Source organism: Mustela erminea, chromosome 2, assembly GCF_009829155.1.
Source record: "Mustela erminea isolate mMusErm1 chromosome 2, mMusErm1.Pri, whole genome shotgun sequence".
Taxonomy (NCBI): Eukaryota; Metazoa; Chordata; class Mammalia; order Carnivora; family Mustelidae; genus Mustela; species Mustela erminea.
Window position 1 is genome coordinate 25,877,884 of NC_045615.1, and position 17,138 is coordinate 25,895,021.

At 33.2% G+C, this 17,138-nt stretch overlaps 1 protein-coding gene across 6 annotated transcripts in view; it reads right to left on the minus strand.

Annotated features, from left to right (window-relative positions):
- Positions 1-17,138, minus strand: part of FBXW7 (F-box and WD repeat domain containing 7) — a 233,573-nt gene that overhangs the window by 162,424 nt on the left and 54,011 nt on the right. The window contains exon 1 of one of the 6 annotated variants that reach the window (XM_032332518.1): positions 156-179. The exons of 3 other annotated variants lie outside the window; for them this stretch is intronic. The gene's annotated coding sequence lies outside the window, so the exon portion shown is untranslated. Of the gene's footprint in view, positions 1-155; positions 204-17,138 lie in introns of those variants that run through there. 2 more of the 6 variants (XM_032332524.1, XM_032332525.1) reach the window with 2 other exon arrangements.

Below are 17,138 nucleotides of genomic sequence, written 5' to 3' on the forward strand. Positions count from 1 at the left end.
GAGTAAGTTTGAAGAAATCCCAGTACCAGGTAAAAATTAAAAGAAATATGAATTATATTTATAATTTACACAGGCTCTTGTAAATGATATTAAAGTAACATACATGCAAACTTAAATAACATGTAAACTATTTAACACTGAGAGTATGTACTTACCTAATACTTAGATAGCCCTTTGAAAATCCCCCTGCTGGTTGAGACTACCTAAATAAGAAAAAAAAAAAAAAAAAAAAGAAGAAGAAGAAGAAGAAGAAGAAGAGGAAGAAGAAGAAGAAATAGTTTTCCCACTTCAGAAGTTACCCCTACTTTGTAAAATATACCTAAGAATCCAACTTATATGAGAATAACTTGGTTTTTCTACACTTAAAAACAAATCACATGCTGAAACTTTGGCACATGATAAATATAAAATATTTTTTCTTAATCTTACAAATAATTTAAATTTCATATGTAATACATAGAAAAGCTAATGAAGTATCAAGATATTAGTAGAGTTGACTAGACTACAAAGAATGAGCTCTATAACAAATCACATTTTAAAAATTAGAGACCATGACAACAGCAAACTACAATGTCTCAGAAAAGCACTCGTATGTTAAATTCTTCCTAACTATTAACATAAAATGTCATATACTACATTCTAGTATCTGTAGTTACCACCTTGTAAGTAGCACCTAAACAATCTAACTACAAAGTTAAAGTACTAGTCACTGAAGTACAAAAATTCTTTATGAAGTATTCATTCTATTATTTTTTAAAGATTTCATTTATTTATTGGTCAGAGAGAAAGAGCACACTCGCGAGCACAATGGAGGGAGAGGCAGGCAGAGGGAAAAGCAGGCTCCGTTGCCGAGCAAGAAGCCCAATGTGGGACTTGATGCCAGAATCCTGGGATGACCTGAACCAAAGGCAGATGTTTAACCAACTGAGCCATCCAGGCTCCCCTCATTCTATTATTTTAATTAACGTAAGAAGCATTCTAAAATCAACCTAAGGTTAGTAGAAAAAAATTAAAGTATTTTATCCATAATAAAAGCAAATATATAAACTAATTTTACTATTGACAAAAGTTATTTGTAAATAATTTTATAATAAATATAGTATATACCCTTTCAGTCAAGTGTCAAGTCAAAATAGCCTTCAAAACAAAGTTCAAAAATGCAAGGAAAAAAAGCACTAAATATTACAGAGCTATTATTGCTTGCCAGGCACATTGCTCAGGACTTGAAAAAACTTAAAACACACTTTTCTTTAATAACCTCATTTACTCCCCATTTTACAGATTTAAAAAAAACAAGCCGTGTAGAAATTAAGTTGCCTTCTCAGAGATAGAGTAGCCGCCTTTGCACAAACCAATGTCTTTAAGGCATGGTACTATGACTCTTCAAAAACTAAACAAAACTGGAGCACCTACCTGGCTCAGTTGGTAGAGAATGCAACTCTTGATCTCAGAGTTGCAAGTTCAAGCCCCACATTAAGTGTGGAGCCTACTTTGGGGCGGGGGGAGAACAAGACATAGTATTACATAAAACTAGGGGCACCTGGAAGGCTCAGTCAGTTAAGTTTCTGCCTTCAGCGCAGGTCATGATCCCAGGGTCCTGAAACCAAGCCTTGCATCAGCTCCATGCCTGATGGGGAGTCTGCTTGTCCCTTTCCCTCTGCCCCTCACCCACTGCTCATGCTCACATTCTTGCTTTCTCTCTCACATAAATAAAACCTTTAAAATTTATTTAGATATATAATATAAACTTAGACTGCCTCTTTTAGAGTCAGGGAAAGTGTTTTTAAACTCCTTTTTAAAAAATTACCAGAATACAAATCATGTATCTTATTAACAGAAAATAGTATCATATCCGAATTTACAATACCACATATAAAAATAAAATAGAAATGTTTTCTTATATGAGTGAGCCATACCAATAGACTTTCCATCACTACTACTATTAAAATCCAGGAACTTTATCCATCCATAGGCCTTGGAAAAAGGAAGAAGAAAAAGTGTATTAGAGACCTAAAAATGAAGGTTGAAACAATAAAGCTTGTTCTATGAGATGACAGAAAAATATCATGACTTTGAGATAGGAAAAGATTTCTTTCTTTCTCTCTTTCTTTTTTGTTAAGATTTTATTTATTCACTTGACAGAGATCACAAGTAGGCAGAGAGGCAGGCAGAGAGAGAGGGGGAAGCAGGCTTCCCGCTGAGCAGAGAGCCTGATGCGAGGCTTGATCCCAGGATCCTGAGATCATGACCTGAGCCGAAGGCAGAGGCTTAACCCACTGAGCTACCCAGGCGCCCCAGGAAAAAAGATTTCTTAAACAGGACATGAAGATCAACACAAGAAATGGGACTTCAATAAAAATTTGAAAGTTATATGTTTTAAAAAGTGAAAATGCAAGCTATAGAGCAGGAGAAAATATTTGCAATGCACATATCTAACAAAGGACTCAGGAACAAAATATTATTTTAGAAAAATAAATTTAAGTCATCAAGAACAAGACAAACCAATTTATAAAATAGGCTAAAGACCAAACAAAACTTTACACACACACAAAAAAAACCTTTAAAACCCAATAAGCATATTGAAAAGGTTGTCAATATTGTAATATTGTAATACAGATAACACAATAAGAAACTATTGCCAATCTTAGTATATATGCTGCTGAAGCGAGCACGAAACTATTACCAATCAAAAAGAGTAATATTTATCTACAAACCAGACAATACCAAGTGTGAGTGAGAAGTACAGCCACTGGTATTCTCATGCACTGCCAGGAGAAATGTAAATTAATATGACCAATATGGAAAACGAGCTGGAAGTATCTACCAAAGGTGAAAACTACCAACAGCCAATGACTAAGTAATACCACACCTGGGTACACAGTGTGTACATAATGCACAAAAAGCTATACAGAGTTTGTCACAGCAGCTTTAGCTAAAGAGCCCAAAACTCTATATAACCCAAACCGTACGCTGCCAAAGGGTGTAAATAAATGTACTATATACATATTCATGAAATTCTGAACCTCAGTAAAAATAAGAAAACTAATGTCATACAAAAAACAGGATACAGCTCACAAACAATGCTGTGTGAAACAAGCCACATGTGGGGGTATGTATATATATATATATTTTTTTTTAATTTAACAAATTCAAAAATAAGACAAACTAATCTCTGATCACAAAGTCAGAATAGTAGTTAACTTTGGGTTAAAGGGGTTATTTGATTGGGACAAGACACAGGGAGGCTTCAGAGAAGCTGATATCTTGATCTATGATACAGCTACAAAGGTGTGTTCATTTTGTAAAAGTTTATCAATATAGAAAAGTTAATCTACACTTTTCTGTATGTAAATTATACTTCAATTATTTTAAAAGCTTATTCTTATTTTTTTAAGAATTACTTATTTATTTTAGAGATATAGAGTGCACACACATGAGCAGGGAAGGGGCAGAGGGAGAGAGAGAATCTTAAGCAGTCCAATGCAGGCTCAATCTCACAACCCTAAATCATGACCTGAGCCGAAACCAAGAGTGAGACACATAACCAACTGAGCCACCCAAGTGCCCCTTAAAAGTTTATTTAAAAAAAAATAGATGAAAAATGACTTCATAGTAAAATAACTTCAGGTCATCATCCTAACGGTAAATACTAATTTAAAAATGTGAATTTCTTAATAGTATACGTGAATTTATTTGTACTGACTGTGTAAGGATAAATATGTCCAGTCATTTTGTATTAACAAGTTTTGAGAATAGTTTCAATGTAAACATAAATTTTACCAGCAAGGAATTCCTTATAATTTTCTATTAATACTAGAGAACATTTTACATAAAATCTTGCTAATGTCTGTTCTACAAGGGTTCAAGTTAGGTTTACAAATGTGTAATTTTGTACATATATTAAAAGTATTAATAGCTAACTCAGAAATTGATGTTCAAAAGCAATCCAATGATCAAGCCAAGCATTCATGAAAACTTTAAGGCAAACTACTACGTGGCCCTGTTGCTTTGAAAACCTTAAGACTTTTAACAAAGGAGGCAAGAATATACAGTGGGGAAAGACAGTCTCTTCATTAAATGGTGGTGAGAAAACTGGACAGCTCCATGCAAAAGAATAAAACTGGGCCACTTTCTTATACCATACACAAAAATAAATTTAAAATGGATTAAAGAACTAAATGTAAGATCTGAAACCATAAAAGTTCCTAAAAGAAAACATTGGCAGTAAACTTTTAGACATTGGCCTAAGCAATATTTTTTTGGATATGTCTCCCCAGGCAGGGGAAACAAAAGCAAAATGAACAATTAGAACTGTATCAAACTAAAAAGATTTTGCAGTGAAAGAAATCATAAACAAAATGGAAAGGTAACCTACTGAATGGAAGAGATATTTGCAAATGACATATGATATAAAAGGTTAACCTTTACCCAAAATATACAAAGAACTCATATAACTAAACACCAAAAAACAAATAATCCAATTTTTTAAATGGTCAGTGGGTTAAGCATCCAACTCTTGATTTCAGCTCAGGTCATGACCTCAGTGTTCTGAGATCAAGCCCCATATAGAGCTCACGTACTGGGTGTGGAGCCTGCTTAAAATCCTTCCTCTCTCTCCCTTTGTCCTTCCCACATTTAAAAAAACAACAACAACAACAACAGTAACAACAACTGGGCAGAAGACCGAAATAGACATTTTTCCAAAGAAGACATACAGATGGCCAACAAATACATGAAAAGGTGTTCAGTACCATTCATCCTCAGGGAAATGCAAATCAAAATGGCAATGAGATTATCACCTCACACCGATGAGAATGGCAAGCAAATATCAAAAAGATAAGAAAAAACAAGTGTTCACAAGGACGTAGAGAAAAGGGAACCCTGGTGCACTGTTGGTGGAAATGTAAACTGATGGAACCACTATGGAAAACATTGTGAAGATTCCTCAAAAAGCTAAAAATACAACTAACATATGATCTAGCAATTCCACCTCTGAGTATATACTCGACAAATACAAAAACACAAATTCAAAAACATACATACACCCTTATGTTTATTGCAGCATTATGTACAATGGTCAAGACATGGAAGCAATCTAAGTGTCCATGGAAGGATGAATGGATAAAGAAGATGTCATGTAGACACACACACACACTCACACACACACAAATATTACTCAACCATAAAAAAGAATAAAATATTGCTATTTGCAACATGAGTGGATCTAGAAGGTATTATGCTCTCTGAAATAAGTCAGACAGAGAAAGACATATACCATATGATCCCCCTTTTATGTGGAATCTAAAAAACAAAACAAACGAAACAACAAAACACAAAGAGACTCCTAAGTACAGAGAACAAACTGGTGGTTGCCAGGGAGTGTGGGAGGGGTAGTGTGACATAGATAAAGTGGATTAAGAAGTACAAACTTCCAGTTATAAAATAAGTCAAAGAGATGGAAAGAACAGCAGAGGGAATACAGTCAGTAAGACTGTAATAGGTTTTGTATGGTAAAAGATGGTAACCACATTTATCATGGCAAACATTTCATGAGGTATAATTGTCAAATTGTGATCTTGTACACCTAAAACTAATATAGTATGTCAGCTATAATTCAATTAAAAATAAAATATTGGGGGGACAGCAGCTGGCTCAGTTGGTAGACCATGTAACTCTTGATATTGGGGTTGTAAGTTCAAGCCCCATGTTGGACATAGAGCTTACTTAAAGAAAATAAATTTATTAAAATAAAAAATAAAATATGGAGTTACTTTTAGATTTTTTAATAAATAACTTCTAAAAATTTTAAAGCCAATAACATTTTGAAGAAAAGCCTTGCAAATAAATATTTCTACACAGCTAAAAATTTTTAGGTTGAAATTTATAATGGTACCTTTCTTATTCAAAATATTAACAGTCCTATCTCTCATCCATTTCTCCATTTACCTAATTAATTTAATCTAACCAACTTCTATTCCTCTCTTTAAATATCTTTATTTGATCAAATTTGAAAACTTTCATCTTGATGGAAACCCACTTTATCAGTCACGACAACCTATTTGTTTTGAGCAACTGCATTTTTGTTGTTGTTGTGTGAGTCTTTAAGACAATGTTCAGAGGAATAGAATGGTACAGGCTCCAAATGTTCAGTTCCTTGAACAATTCCCAGAGGCAGAGCTTCCTTTGGACAAACAACTTTAGACGACTCCTCAAAACCCTACAATAACCTTCCTCAGTCTTGCATTATTTTATTCCCTAAGAGCCTGGTCTAGTAGACTCCTCCAAGCCTCCAATCAATCAGAAAGTATCATCAGGTTTCTACTAGAAGGCAGCTGGCCATGGAGGTTCTGAGACATAAGGTGTACAAGGAATCTTTTCACAAAACTGATTTTTTTTTTACATCAGTCTAACCATTTACCCAGCCCCAAGCAAGACACCTGCTTCTTCTAATCCAGATACTTAGCTTTCTAAATGGTATTCACCAGGTCAGTCACCAAGAATAATGTAAAACTAACCATTACCACTTTGAGAAAATTTTCATATGAACAAAACTGTTAATTTGAGAGGAACCTTAGAACTAAAAGAGGCAGCGGAAAGGTTCCTCTTTCTCTTTCTCTTCCTAAGAGAGAAAGATCAACTTAGTTATTATAAGGGAGCTCTCTCCGGAAGTCAAACATCTCAACAAAACAAGATAAATACTAGGAGAAAGACAAGAATCACAGATACAATTCACCTCAAAACTGAGAACCAACAGATCCCATCCAACATCTAAAGAACTTGCTGAACTAGAAATGGGTTTATTAGAAAAATTACCTAACTTTATGACTTCTGGTAACACAAAAGATTCCAGAAAGGATAAGAATGTAAATAGAACAGTCTCTCCCTAAAATAAAAGATGCAGGATGAATTCAGTAACTACACACTATTCACTCAGCAATAAATTTAAAAAAGAATGCTCATGTACTATAACCATGTAAATATTCATATTTGAAAATCTAGCACTTTAAATATGCTAATGATATATTTCCCTAGGATACTGTTATTTTTTATTGTTTTCTATTTTAATTTTGTTGGTGGAAAAGCTGGAGCTACCCTAGTTACAAATGTTTAAAAAGCAGTGCCACAGCTAGTCAAGAGTTATAAGTAGTTAGACATCAGATCTTGAACTACCTAGAACAAAGCATTACAAATCATTTCTCCAATTTCCCCACACCCATTCAATTGGGCCTAATTACACTATTTCACAAATCAACCCAGTGCAAATCAATAGTCTACCTCTACCTTATAGAGAAGTGAATCCTAGATAGCCTTTAAATGTCTTCAAAAAACTTCACACCATCACATTTTTTACAAAAGATGTAAATTTGTACTTTAAAAGTCTCATGTTGCATTTCTATTTCCTAAACAAAGAAGGCACAGCACTCAGTATTTATCCTCTCAAGCATCTTGCCTGATTGCTTCAAAACTGCAAAGCAACACCTATACAATACCTCAAAGAGTTTGACAGGAATCTCTCAACATTCTGATGATACTATCATAATCTAAAAAGTAAATTCCTGGTACCTTTGAGATATCTGATTTGCCCCACCCATTACAACACTACAAAATGTAAGTTTTGATATAACTTATCTGCATTTTTATAATCCTTTTCACTACACAGATATACCTTTATAAAGTTAAGCTCCAACTATTTTCTTCAGCATTCCCACAAACCTTAAAAGTATTTCTAAATTCCTCACAGTTTCTGTAAATTCCCAACTTTTACAATGTAATTCTTATGGTGCTTGTGCTTCAAAATAAAATAAATATACAACATATCAAAATTAGTATGATACAGTGTGGTGCTTAGAAGGAAATTTATAGCATTAAATGCCTATATTAGAAATGAAAAAGAAGTTTTAGATTAATAAGATTCCACCTTAAGAAAATGGACAAAGAAGAGCAAGATAAATTCAAAGTAAGCAGTAGGAAGGTAATGATAAAGAGCAGAAATCAATGGATAGCAATGGAATTAAAAACAGAAAAAAAAGAGAGAAAAATAAATGGATACAAAAGCTGGTTCTTTAAAAAGTCCAATAAAACTAATAAACCTCAATCTAGACTAATCAAGGAAAAAAAAGGAGAAAGATAATACAAATTATCAACATGAGGATCTCATTATAGACTTGAGACATAGAAAGAATAATTACAGAATAGGGGCGCCTGGGAGGCTCAGTGGGTTAAGCCTCTGCCTTCAGCTCAGGTCATGATCTCAGGGTGCTGGCATCCAGACCCGCATCAGGCTCTCTACTCAGCAGGGAGCCTGCTTCCTCCTCTCTCTCTGCCTGCCTCTCTGCCCACTTGTGATCTCTGTCAAATAAATAAATAAAATCTTTAAAAAAAGAAGAAGAAGAAGAATTCCAGGATACTTACAATAATTAAGGAATACAAATTAATGTCTACAAATTCAGCAACTAAGATGAAATGGATCATTTCATCCTGAAAGAGAAAAACTGCTACAACTCATTAAAGAAAAAGTATCCTGAATTTTCTGGTATATATTAAATAAATTTGTAGTTAAAATTCTGCCAAAAATGCTCTGATGGTTTCATAACAAATACATAACAAAACATGTAGGAAAAATAATGTCAGTTAAACACAATTTGCTCTAGAAAACAGGAGGCAATACTTTCCAACTCAAAATACCAAAGCAAGACAAAGATAGTGTAAGAAAACAACAGAAACATCTTTCATGAAGGATAGAGAAATCCTCAAAAAATAGCAGAACAACATCCTTCATGAGGATACAAAAATCCTCAACAAAATAAGCAAATTCAACCTAGCAATACAAAAATTAATAAAAGCTCATAAGCAAGTAGGGTTTATGTCAAGACTACAAAGCTGGTTCAATATTTGAAAATCAAACAAGGAATTAGATTACATTAATGGAGTAAGTAAGAAAACACAAATGATCATTTTAATCACTAAAAAAGAGGCACTAGACAAATCCAGCATCCGTTTCTCATTAAAAAGAACAAAAATAAAGGAAAGTAGGAATAAAAGGGAATTTCCTTCAACTATGAAAGACCTTCTAAATAAACATACAGCTAATTCAATATTTAACAATAAACAACTAATAAAAGACCAGGAACAAGGCAAAGAGGTTTGTTCTAGTCAGCATCTTTACTGGAAGTCCTAGCAAGTGCAGTCAGGAAAAAAGTCAAGACTAAAGGCATACAAACCAGAAATTAAGAAATGAAAAACGGTCTTTATTTGTATGCATGACTATCTACATAGAAAATGCAGACAAAGGCTACAGAAAAACTCTTACAACTAATAAAAGATTTTGACAACTCATGGGATATGGGTACCTGACTGGATGCAGAAGACTCCCAAGGTTGTAAATAATTCTGTGTTACAGATCACAGCAAGAAATATATCCTCTGTTTGAACCGCTTGGTTCAAGTGGCCGCTTACAGATCTTCCTATCTGTAAAGTCACATTTTCCCCTTTGTGACAGTAAGTGATACATGGGGTAATAACTTGGTATTAGGTCTATATCCTATTTCCAGCAGTCCTTCCCCAAAGGTTTTGGCACTCACTGTTTTATCTGTCCTAAATTGTTTCACTGGGGTTTTCAGTATAATTTTCTAGTTCTAACACTGCTTCAAAATGTGTTAACTTCTTTCTTCCCTAAATAAGGCTTCCCTTTTCCCTTATCCCTCTTCTTACCACTCTCACCTCATAAATTATTTTTTCAATTTAAGGTTTTATACTTACAAGCATTCTTTGTTAAAACTTTGCTACAAGTTATAAATATTTTCTACTATACTGGTCTGATCTTGTTATAGTATCTTTTCTTAGAGAAGTCTACTCCATTTTAATGGACTCAAATCTGTTTCCTTTTCAAATATATGGTTTTCATCACATTCCAATACATTTTTTATTAAAAAAAATTTGTGCTTTGTGTGTGTGTACAATTTTCTTATTTTTCATTTACTTGGAGTCTTTCTGGCTCTTCCTGCATCACTATCAATGTTTTAATTACTACAACTTTATAGTACAGCAAGCAATATCATAAAAGACCTGTCAGATTTTAAGTTTTAAAACTTCTATTGGATATTATCATTCATATATTCTATATATTTGAGAATCAAGTTGTCGAATTTCCCCCCACTCTTCAAAAAGAAAAAGTAAGTTGTGATTTTGATGGAACTGCATTAGTATGATGGATAAAACTTTGAAAAAGTCTGTATTTTTCAATGCTGGGCTATTCATTCTGAAAAACAGTGGGTCTCTTCATTTATTTGACCCTAGAATAAAATGTTATTTCCTTCATACAAATCCTCTTTCTTATTAAATTTATTCTCACATTCCCACATATTTTATAGTTTACAGTTTTGTGAATGGGTTCTAACATGTACTCTACATAAATTTCTAAAACAAATATGGAGTAGTTTTTCTTAAAATGATAAATATCAAGTACGTGAAACCAAAAAAATCAAGATTCCCATTAAAGAAAAAATAAGAACCATCTTTAAAGAACCATCTTTAAAAGAGAAATAAAACAAGGATGCCCTCCTTTTTGCAGTTCAAATGCAAAGTGCCATTTACAGAATATGGCAAAGAGCACCCTTTTTTTTTGTTATTACTTATCTATACATATGGCAGAGGACAAATAAAAATACTGGCAACACTGTAAAAGCACCACAAAAAGGAAGTCAACTGCAATATAATTTACTTGTGACGCACTATTCATATAAAATAAATCCACTCATAATAGTTAATTTGTTTAATTATTAAATGCTCTGATACAAATTTCCTCATGACACAAGATTTATGCAAAGAAAAATATAAGTCCCAACTGAATATAAAGAAAGACAATGCAGGGCGCCTGGGTGGCTCAGTGGGTTAAAGCCTCTGCCTGCAGCTCGGGTCATGATCTCAGGGTCCTGGGATCGAGTCCCGCATCGGGCTCTCTGCTCTGCAGAGAAGAGAGCCTGCTTCCTCCACCTCTCTCTCTGCCTGCCTCTCTGCCTACTTGTGATCTCTGTCTGTCAAATAAATAAATAAAATCTTTAAAAAAAAAAAAAAAGAAAGACAATGCAAATGTAGTTAACAAAATTAAACAATAGTGACAACAAAACACCAAAAAGATTGAAACGAAGACCCAAGATCAAAATTCTACAGATACAGAGAAAAGATAAAGAGGTATACCATCAAGAAGCCTCTAGGTATTAAACTACCAACCCATAAAGAGGCCTTATACGTGATAAGCAGATTCTGTCAAATTAATTTCCTAGGTAGGTATCCTAGACACCAAAAAGGTATCTAAAGCCACCTGAAGAATCAAGCATAAATACCTTAAAACAATACTTCTCACAACATTCCAGTTTAGTGTCCCTACCAAAGGTTAAAGTAGTCAACATATAATTCTCTCATCTCACCTTATTCTCAGTTCCATCTAACCCATGGCAATCAGAGTACAGACTATAGATACAGATAGAGAGAGTCGTCTACATGAAAGCCAAAACATTTGGAATGCCTGTCATACATTAAAAATTAACACACATTTTGCATTCAACTTTGTATTATTTGTGAATTCATTCTACTATAAAAATAATCTTCTGATTACCTAATAGTTAAATTGCTTAACACTTTTTTTTTCGGGATTCAGAAGTCTTTTTTTATTGTTGAAGTACAGCTGACACAGAGTGTTATATTAGCTTCAGTTGTACAGCATAGTGATCCAACAATTCTATACATTACTCAGTGCTCATCATGATAAATACAGTTAGCTCAATGTTTCTCTTCTCCAACTCTTTAAGTCTGCTTGATAAAGTGTTTACCCTGTGGGTATACCATGCTCCCTACACACAGGCCAGACCAGACTAGACCACACCACCAAACACTAAAGAAGTATACCTAAAAAAGCAAGACCTTACAAAATCAAGAACAAGGCAATATAAACAAAATAGACAGTAATATATACCCAACTGACAAATACTTTTGTTTGAGCAGCCAAATATTAAATTTCCTACTTAAATCAGGTTTAAAGGTAGGACCACACAAATTCTTTTTGAAATTAAGGAAACAATTAAGAGCAAGATTAGAAATAAAATCAAATGATACTAAGTCATAAATATTGTTTCTTTAATGTTAATTTCATAATGACAGAAAATAGAAGTTCATAATGGCATGAAGTAAATACATACAAACATATATAGATGTGTTTTATATATATGTAGTTCTTTTAACAAAATCTGTCAAAATAATAGCTTTTAAACTAGGAACTAAAAGTAGTGTTTGGCCTTCCTTTAAATATAAATATTAAATATGACCACAATGGACATTTGTGGTAACAATTAAACAATTATGTAATTTCAATTCATAACTGAATGAATTGTAGCAATGATCTTTTAAACCTATCATTTAATTTATCTTTAATGGCGATTTTACAAGAGTTTTGAACATCAAGACCCCGTTCTTCTATTTTAAGAATAATCCTTCAAATGAGTAAAATTTGGAAACAAAGATTTTCTCTGGTGCCAAAACCTGATTCTAACAAATTACTTAGCACTAAGGAGAAATAATATACACTAATATACATAATCTTGACATAAGTTTATGTATTTAAGAAAATATAAAGCAAATTCTAAACTTTCCAACTGAATGAACCCTATTAGGTGACTGGAAAGTTTTCCAAATGTAAATACTTGAAAATATGGCCAGAAAAAACAAAACTTGGCTGGACATCCCTGTACTGAAAAAGTTCTGAGTGGAGTAGAGACACCCACACCTCCCATCTTCAATTACTTCCATGTGGAAAATATTCAATTAACATTCAGGTCTTGCCTATCGCTTTTAAAAAGAAACAGCAAATAAGCATTTATTACAGCAAATAACCCGAATTACATAATCAAGCTTTCAAGTATAAATGAATTACTTCACAAAAGAGAAATCCGTGTATATAGTCCATGCTTATCATCATCCTCCTTTAAGTCTTTTTCTTAGAATAGATGAGCTCTAAAGTAGAACATATTATGTTATCAGCAGAAACTCCCCAGCCCCACAGTAGGCCATCACATATGATTTCATGGCAAAGTTAGCAAGAGATCATTTTTCTCTAAACAAGGCTACATAAACAAACATTATCTTAATATAGATGCCTTGCATCATGCAGTATCACGAAGATCCATCCAAAAAGGTTCACTTTTAATAAACTGTTTACCAAAATGCAGTCATGTCGTTATCTTAAAAAGATATGCTTTATAATACAGCACATCCAACTACATAAAATTTTGTTAAGTATATAAAAAGAAACGATCACGTGTCATGTATTCATGATTGAAATATGTAGTGTAGTAACAAAAATTATATGCCAAGAAACTATGAAGTAGATATGAATTAAAATATTTTTGTAGACAGGAGAATCAATTATGCAGGTCACTTGAAACCTTTTGTCTATCTTGCAAATTCTAGTTAGTATGTCTCTTAACCATTTAAAATACATGTAACAAACAAAATGACCAAGCAATTCTACATCTTACATCTATCAAGGATCATTACTTTTTTTAGAAAATCTCTGTATTAGAAAAAAAATCTTTATATTAGTACCAGTGGTTTGTTGTTGTTGTTGTTGTTTTTAAGATTTTATCTATTTATTTGACAGAGAGAGAGCACAAGCAGGGGAAGTGGCAGGGAGAGGGAGCCAGGTGCAGGACTTGATCCCAGAACCCTGGGATCATGACCTAAGCTGAAGGCAGTTGCTAAATCAACTAAGCCACCCAGGTGCCCTAGTACCAGTTTTATTTATCACTCCAGCTCTAGCACATGAGAGTAGTACATATAGTAGGCACTCAATATTTATGGAATAAAATTATTTAACTTTTCTAAGTTTTAGTTTCTTCAAAGTAAAACAGAGTAATACCCATGTTACAATAGCTTAAGATTAAATAAGGTAATACATGCACAAAGTAGGTGATAAAATGTTAGGTTAATCCCTTGTTTCAGGAAATATAAATGACTTGCTACTGCTTTAGTTCACAGCTAAAAACAAGACCAAATAATTCTCTCAAGTTTATATGGGACTTACATTAGCAGAAAATTTTAGTATAAAAGAAAGGAAGCTTACCAACCAGTTATGAAGATTTACTATATAGCTACATTGGTGAAAACTACAGTATTAGGTCAAAGAGGCCAATGTAACAGAACACAGAGACCAAATTCAAATCTGTGTATACACAGAAATTTGATACATAACAAATTTATGTTTTGCATAAACATAGTATTTTATGTTTAAAATAAGTGAGAAAAATGATTATTTAATGAATGATTTGGGGACAATTAATCATCCATTTAAAAAGTAAGGCAAGGGGCGCCTGGGTGGCTCAGTGGTTTAAGCCGCTGCCTTCGGCTCAGGTCATGATCTCAGGGTCCTGGGATCGGGTCCCGCATCGGGTTCTCTGCTCGGCAGATAGCCTGCTTCCCTCTCTCTCTCTCTGCCTGCCTCTCCATCTACTTGTGATTTCTCTCTGTCAAATAAATAAATAAAATCTTTAAAAAAAAAATAAAAATAAATAAATAAAAAGTAAGGCAAAATTAACCTAGTTCAGATAAAACTTTCAAGGTGTTATGTTTTACCAATACATGAAAATCAAAACTAAAACTTTCAAAAGACAATATAGGATAACATTACATTCAAAGTGAATCAACATTGTATCATTTTTATTAAGAAATCCAAGGAAGCAGGGCACCTGGATGGCTCAACTGGTTGGGGGTTTGACTCTTAATTTTGGCTCAGGTTCTAAACTCAGAGGGTAAGATCCCGCCCAGCAAAGGGCTCCAACCTCAGGAGGGAGTGTGCTTGGGATTCTTTCCCACTCCCTCTGCTACTCCCCGCACTTGTGCTCTCACACTCTCCCTCTCACTAACAAATCTTATAAAGAAAAAAAAAGAGAACAGAAAGAAATCCAAGGAAGCCAAGTGTAAACCAAGGATTTCATATCCAGTCAGGTGTCCTTTTTTATCAAGGCTATTAAAGAAACAGATTTAAACATGCAAGAACTCAGGAATATTATGCATAGCCCATTATAAGCAATCTACAGAAGAATGAATTTCATCCCATCAAAAAAAGACAGAGGAAACTTAGGCAAAAACTTTACTAAACAATGGGGTAAATATTGAATACATTTAATTTTGGATGTATTATGATAAAAACAGAGAGGGAGGCAAACCATAAGAGATTCTTCACTATAGAGAACTGAGGGTTGCTGAAGGGGCAGTGGGTAGGGGGATGGGCTAAATAAGTGATGGGTATTAAGGAAGGCACTTGTGATTAGCACTGGGTCTACAGTAAGATAAATCACTAAATTCTACTCCCAAAACCAATACTACACTATATATTAACTAACTGGAACTTAAATAAAAATTTGGAAGAAAAAAATTTAAATATATTACTAACACAAAGGTATGGACAAGGACAGAAGAATGATATTTAAATATTACACTCTCTCACTAAATTATAATGAAATATTTAAAATGTGAAATAAAGGGTGATTAAAAAAAAAAAAAAACAGAGAAGAATCACAGGTCTTAAACAGGTAATATGTGAATGTCCAAGGATATTCATTTAATACAAACCAACTACTAGCAGTCTAAGTCCATTGCTTAAAGTTAGCCATTACAACAAAAATACCAATCTTACTTAATTAAGAAAATAATTATCAAAGAATAGAGAAACAGCCCAAGTGTGAGAGGAATAAAACAGCAGTAAATACAACACATCAATTAGAAAAGCACACATCATATCAAGATAATGTAAGTTTAACTATCTATTAAAAGGAAAAACCCAAATTGCTTATTTAACTGAAAAGAAAACAGTATTTACAAAAGCAACAAAAAAGATAAAAATATTTAGGAACAAACTTAAATGTATAAAATCTCTATAAAGAAAACTTTAAAAACATTTCTGAACCATATAAAAGTAAACTTGAACAGACAGCTGCTATTCTCTTGCAAAGGTGACTTATTATCATAAAGATGTTGATTTCCCCAAGTTAATGAGTAATAACATTATTCAAATAAAAACACTAGCAAATGTTTTCCTAGAACTCCATAAGCTAATGCTCAAATTCATTCATAAAGAATAAGCACATATAATTTTATTTGTATAAAAAATGAATAAATACAAACATAAATGCATGCACACACAAAACAGATTTATTTTTATAAAAGGAAATAAAATGAGGACAAACCAGAAACTAATGAAACTGATAAGTTACAAAATGTGCAAAAACGGAAACAAATGACTGAGAAGGAAGACCTCTGAGAATGCCTTTAAAATGTTTAAATAAAATCAACAATGGAGCTAAAACTGAATACAAACAAACCAAAAAAATGAACCAAGTTCTTACCAAGATGACATGAAAAACATAATTAATTAGAATAACTTACGAGTATAGCACTCTGACTATACCTTCACTGGAATATACTGTATGAACAAAAAACTGTATAGAAAACTTAAGCTTTACTTACTGGGTTTATAGTTGGCAGCAATATTGGTATGGCAATTTCAATATTATGTCGTGTATATATCGTAGGACAGAACAAATGAATAAATGTACATTGATGTTATTGTTAAGATCCTCACAGTGGGAGAAGAGATATCCAAATATGAAACAAGAGAAAAACCCTACGGTAGTAGATTGGAATCACAAATATTAGTGGTTTTTTAAACCGCACATGCTCTGTCTAATGAAAAGAGACCCTAAAAACTATTATACACGGTAATACAGAACATACCCAGTGCCCACAATGTAGCCTGTAAATGGCCACTAAGAGGAAAGAGGGTCCAAGGAGAAATAGCCATTTCCAGGTTTATGGTAGAAAAAGCATAAAGGTAAGAATGGAACATTCTATTGTGCCAGAAAGCAACTCAGTGCTCTAAAAATGATGGGACATATCACAGAAACACAAAAACAAGCCGTTCCCACAGCTAAATTTTAACAATTTGAACCTTCAAAAGAAATATAACAAATAATGAATTTTAGTTCACTGAATAAAAAGGAGAATCCATAAGCCCACAGTGATAATGTTTAAAGGAGAGTAGAAACTTCCTTACAGAAGAATGCCAGTAATAAATGTGGGAAGAAAAGAGC